Genomic DNA, 6,269 nt, shown 5'->3' with positions numbered 1-6,269 from the left:
AGCCCCAGCTGCTCTGGCAATTCCATGCCAGCCCCTCCCCGCCCTGCCAGGGAACAATTCCTGCCCAAGATCCCATCCAGCCCTGCCCTCTGGCACTGGGAAGCCATTCCCTGGCTCCTGGCCCTGAATCCCTTGTCCCCAGTCCCTCTGCAGCTCTCCTGGAGCTTCAGGCTCTGGAAGCCACAATGAGGTCACCCCAAAACCTTTTCTGCAGGGTGAACAATCATCGTTGGGGGACACGAATTAAGGAGAAAACCTCCTGCAGACCTGTGGGACACTGGGATCAACGATCCTGCAGGAGCTGGGATCAGGGATCCTGTATGGCACTGGGATCCTGTATGGCACTGGGATCAGGGATCCTGTATCACACTGGGATCCTGTATGGCACTGGGATCAGGGATCCTGTATCACACTGGGATCCTGTATGGCACTGGGATCAGGGATCCTGTATGGCACTGCCCTGTTTTTGCAGGACAGCTGCACTAACAGTGCTCAGCTCCTGCTCTGTGCTGATAAGGAGGATGTCAGTGACTGCAGGGATTTTTCCTCAGAGATCCATAAATCCCCTCCTGGCTGTCGTTGCCCTCCTCACCATCCTCACCATCCTCACCATCCCCAGGCTGCATGGCTGTTCCCGTTCAGCTGCACTCACTCCTTGCTCTGTCTCTCCGGCCTCAGCGCTTTACACTTGTCTGCATTAAATTGCATTTGCTGCCTGAGTCACCTAAAGGATGCAAATCCTCTGGAATCCGGGGGATTGTGCCTGCTCCCAGGGAGGAGAGTGGGATATAAATGGATTCTTTCCCAGCTCCTCTGCATCCCTTCTGACCAGAGCTATGAAAACACATCCAACGCTGATATTTTTATTTTTATTTTTTTACATTGTTTTGAATGTGACCAAATCCGCAGCACTTTCAGGGGCATGGATCCCATTCAGGCCCCGGCTATAAATCCTGTCCGTGCTCCAGCCTTTGCTGAGGATTTTCCTTTGCCTTTTTCCCAGTCCCCAGGAGGGGAATGTGCTGCACTGCTCTGCAAATGCTCCCTGTAAGCAACCCTCAGCCTCGGGAGGCTGTAATCTAAACAAATCTGCAAGGATTAGCTGTCATTTGCAGGTGGAAATCTGGGAATAAAGCAGCCAGTGGTTTTCCTGGCGGGCTGTGGAACCTTTGCAGGATTGTTTGTTGGTTTAATGCCCACTCAGGTGGTTCTGTATTGCTGGCAGGAGGAGAGAAAATCTTTAGGAACTGGCAGTTCCCCTGGAGAGTGGGATTTGTGGAATCCAGCAGCTCCCAACATATCTGGATTATGTCCATAAAAGTGCTGGTAAAGTTGGGAATGAGGGATTCAGAGTCCTTAAAAAGGTCTGAGCTTTCTTTTCTGGATATGGGATTACTGGTGTGGGATTGTGTGGTTGCTGCTCACTTCTGTGCCTGAATCCTAAACTGGCTGAGGTGAATGAGAACTTTTGTGTCCAGGGGAAGTTGAAGACTATGGAATGCTGGACAGTGGGAAATGAGTAATTAAACACAGCTCACCCTCATGGCACTGGGAAATCTGGGCTTTGCTCACACCTGTGCACTTCCCCTTCATGGCCTAAAATTCATTCCTAAATAGGAATTTTAGTTCAGGAAGGGAAGGACAAGAGGGGCCTGCAGTGGTTTCACCCTACAAGGCATGCTGGGCTTGGATTCAGCTGGGAAAGGAGTGAGGGAAGTCCAGGCAGAGGCAGGGGAGCTCTGGAGCTGCTGCTCAGCAGGAGCTGCTCCTGGCACAGGAACTGGGAGCCCTCAAACGAGGTTTAGTGGGAGCCAGGGCAAAAGGGGCACGAGGCCAGGCCTGTGGGGCTGCTTGTCCCGAGGTGTTGAGAGATCCACCCCTGCAGCCAGGCTGGGGAACAGCTGGGCAGGATTTAGGGTGGGATCCATTTGGGATCAGTGTGGAGGTGTTTGCTGTGTGATCCACCCCTGCAGCCAGGCTGGGGCACACTTGGGCAGTTTTTGGAGCTGGATCGGATGCCTTAGGTTTTAACTTTCCTATTTTCCAAACCCTGCACTGCCCAGTGAGTAACTCTGGAGTTTCTCGTGGCCTGTTCGCTTCTGCTCTCTGTGCTGGGCAGACAGAACAAAGCCTCTCCGGGCCTGCTCTCCAGGGACACCCAGACCGTCCTAGGCCCAAAAAGTATAAACCAAAGAGCCTCTAAAGGGGGGCAAGCTGAGGGGAATTACCTCATTAACTGAAGCTTTAACTGGAGAATTAACCCTGCTATGCAAATGAACCCAACCTATAAAAGTGTGAAGAACTCGTGCCCTGCCGTCCACCTTGGGGCCTTGGGGCCCATCTCGGCAGTGGCCTCTGGCCCCCAGGGGTACCTTTGAAGGCCTTTCAAACAAATCCCTGCCTTTATTCCCCTTCTCCTGTCGAGTCTCTGTTTTCAGGTGGCCTCTCAAGGCATCAGATCCATTTGGGATCCCCTCAGCCCTTCCTGAGGGATGACAGGGATAAGCTGGTTCCCACAGGGCCCCTGCTGGGTGCTGTCCCTTTTGCCACCCTTGGGGCACAGCTGTGCTGGCCAATCTGTTCAACCACATTTTCCAGAACCAGCTTCCCCCCGTTCCACCCCGGAGTTTTTCTCTCTGCCCCCCAAGGACCTCCTGAAGCAGCTCTGCTGACAATAACTTGCAGTTGTTAATCACCCCCAGTAATTGAAGCTGCTGTGGTTTCTGCCCCCCCAGCCCCATTCAGGGACAGGAACTGTTTCATATTTAAACAGTACCAGAGCTGGATTGCTCTCCTGGGGAGCTCCTGGCCTTGAAGGCTGAGGTTTAATTCTCTGCACCGCTAATTAGACGAGGAAAACAAGGAGGGAGATGTAAGCAAAGGGTTGTAGGGGTGGTGCCCAACATCTCCTCCTGCTCCAGGAGCCGTGTCTGGGCCTGCTGTGGCTCAGGAACGCGAATTTCTGAGGGAGATAAGGAGGAGGGAGAGAGGGAATTGGGGTTTTATCCCTGGATGTTGCTACTTCAGTAGCACAGCGAGGGAAATAAGTGGGAAGGACCAGTCCAAAGATTGCAGTGGATGTAAAAGCAGAAAAATTCCCTGGAGGGGGAGCTGGGAGAGGCCTGGCAGAGGGGACAGGGCTGGGATTGCGATGTCACCAAGCTTTTACTCTGGAATTGCTCTCAGGGGTGACAGGAGCTGCGGGTTTGCCCTACACAGGCTGGGTAGATGCCAGGAGGGTTTGTTTGGATGCGTTTGGGCACCAGGATTGACAATCCTTGGAGCAGCCAGCAGGAAACCAACAAAGGGACACAGAGCTGGCTGCGAGCTGCACACAGCACCCAGCTCCAGAGGCCACTCTGATGCAGCCTCTCAGCTGTGGAGACCAAATGTACTCAAATTCAGAGCTTTATAGCCATGAAACAGCCAAAAAATCCATTAGGGGAGTGCTGTTAATGCTGGTTTCCTTTTGGAAGTGCAGAAAGCCGAAAGGGAAGTGGGGGAAGGAGGCTTGCAGGAGGCTTGGGGTGTTTAAAGACATTTTGTGAGCAGTTCAGAGTGGATTTTTTACCACTTTAGCCACAGCTAAAATACTTCAGCAGAGTGGTTAAACTGCAGTGATGCAGCTTTTAGGAGTGGAGGCAGAAATGTGCCCCTTAAAAAACCCGAATTCTGAAAGCACTTTAACCCTCACTGGTTTCCATCAGAGGGTTAAAAGCTCAAAAATTCAAGGGTATGCTAGAAAGTTATCCTCGAGGCAGTTAAAATGTAAATGGAGAGGAGTTGTGGAAGATGTCCCAATGCTACATGATTGGAAAGGAAATATTCCATTTTTACTGAGCTGCTTTTCCCCTCTGCTGTTTTTGTGACTTTTTTTACACGTGAAGATTTATCAAGCAGGGAAGGTCTCATCAGTGTGGGGAGAAAGGATGATTTTAGTGCAGGGCAGGGGATGATGATGATGATCATAAAAAACTTTTTAGAACTTGGTGCTGAGTGGGCTGGGAGGGCCTTTTCCTTGGAGCCTGGAATTCTGAATTTAAATGACTCCATCTGGGTGCTGAGCTCCTCTTGGCAGAGATTTCTGTGGTCATCAATCTCTTCATCTTGGGAAGTCACTCGGGACCCCTCAGACCTTCTCTGGGCAATCTCTGCCAGGGCCTCGCCACCAAGAAGTCCTAATATCCAATCTAAACCTCCTCCCTTTCAGTTTAAGGCCATTCCCCCTTGTTCTGCCACTCCAGGCCCTTGTAAAAAGTTTTTCTCCACCTTTCCTGTAGCTCCTTCAGGAGCTGGGAGGCTGCAATGAGGTGACCCCAAAGCTCCTCTTCTCCAGGCTGAATAATAATAACAAAAATAACAGTAACAACAACAATAATAATAGTAATAACAACAATGACAACAACAATGCAATTAATATTGTTATTGTTGTTATTATTACTGTTATTATTATTATTATTGCTATAATGATAATCTGCTTTTCCCTGACAATCAAGGAAGTGCTTTGCTCTGAGCCTGTCCTGGGTTCCAACCTCCCATGCTGGAAGTGCCTCCTGAGGACCATTCCCACCTCATTCCCTGGAGCTGCACCTTCCCCTCCCTCACCTGCCTGCAATGGGAGATGGGAGCCAGTTCAGGGCTAAACACAAAGGATTTGAGACCTGGAACGTGTTGGAGTCAACAAAATCCACACCCAATGCAGCCGCTTTAGTCCTTTTGCAGTGCATTTATCGAGCACTTGAGGAGAAAAACCCAAAGTTTTGGTTAACTTAAGGACTCCCAGTCCCGGCAGAGGGATGCCCTTGCAGCTGGAGTTCTGCAGGAGCCAGTAAGAGAGTTTGTATTTCTCAAAAAAACACACGTTTTGTACATTCTGACCTTTACTCTTAAAGCAAAGCAAAATACAGATTCCAGCTCCTTGACGCGCTGCAATTTGAAGCATTTGTCTTCTCAGGCTGGGACCGAGGGGAAATTGGTGTTTGGGACATTTAAGGGCCCGTTTGTGATGTGTCACAGCCAGACAGAGCCTGCTGGAGGCTCCCAAATCCCCTCCTGAATTGAAAAGCTGAAGGTCAAGCTTAATTTCCCCCATTCTGCAGCACAGAAGGAACTTTGAACCCCCTGGATTTTCAACTTGCAAGGCAAGCAGATTGGATGCCTCCGTTGAATTTGGTCATTTGGAAAGGTTATTTCTGCCCTCTCTGCCTTTCCCTTGCTCCTTTTGAGGGTGAGCGTTTTTTTCTGTGCTGCAAATGGGCTCCAGGCTGAGATAAAGAGCACAATTTTGGTAGTGATGCATAGGCTGGAAAACAAAGCAGAGATTTGAGGTGTTAAGCGGTAAAAGCAAGGTGGGAGAGTTTTTTATTAAGTAAAATGATGTGTAAAAGCTCTGAAAATATGATTAATTGTGAGTGGCAAAAAGCCACAAATCCTGTCCTTAAAATGTCTGCTTGGGATAATGGACACATTTATAGGGAACACGACTTTCCTGGCAGCTTTTATTCCCAGAAGCAGTTTCCCCCTCGGGGTGGGCCCCGGGTTTGTGCAGCTGCTCCTGTCTGGCACAGGGGACTCCTCAGGATTTGTTCTCCTGCTTTATTTGCCTGCCCTGTCCCCACAGAGGGGAAATGTGGCTACCAAGAGGTGGCCAAGCTGCAGGTGTCAATCCAGGGCCTGAATTTGTGTCACCTCTCCTGTACCCAGTCCCTGGGTGGCTTTTGGCCAAGGGGAAGCTCTGCCGTGGCCACCAGCCCAGTTCTTTGGGTGGCCCACGTTCCTGAGGCACCCGGGATTCAGGCCAGGGGAGCCTGAATTTCCATGCAGGCACCTGGAGCCTGCAGGGATTCATCTGGGGAGCTGCTCCTGTGTTCCTGGGAGGGCGGATGGGTCCCCAGGGAACCGAGCCTTCCTGGGAGGGCCTGGGCCCACGGGTGTTCCTTACAGGACACTGTCATGACACTCAGTCCTGGAAGTGGGTGCTGGTGCCATGGGCGGCTCTGGAGACGCTGTGGAGATGTTCGGAGTCTGCCCAAAGTTCTGGGGAGAGCAGGAGGCTGCGGGTCAGGGAGCTGGTAATTGTTGATGGTGGTGATGATGATGATGGTGATTTTCAGTGGGAGGTGAGCGAGCACCTTCCCTGCTCTCGAGGGCCGGCGTTCCACAGGCTGCAGGATCCAACTGCTCTGTTCCCAGCTGGATCCCCCATCCCTGGCAGTGTCCCAGGCCAGGCTGGACAGGGCTGGGGGCAGGCCGGGGCAGTGGGGGGGGTC

Source organism: Corvus brachyrhynchos, unplaced genomic scaffold, assembly GCF_000691975.1.
Source record: "Corvus brachyrhynchos isolate BGI_N302 unplaced genomic scaffold, ASM69197v1 scaffold257, whole genome shotgun sequence".
Lineage (NCBI taxonomy): Eukaryota > Metazoa > Chordata > Aves > Passeriformes > Corvidae > Corvus > Corvus brachyrhynchos.
Note: the sequence above shows the minus strand (reverse complement) of the source record.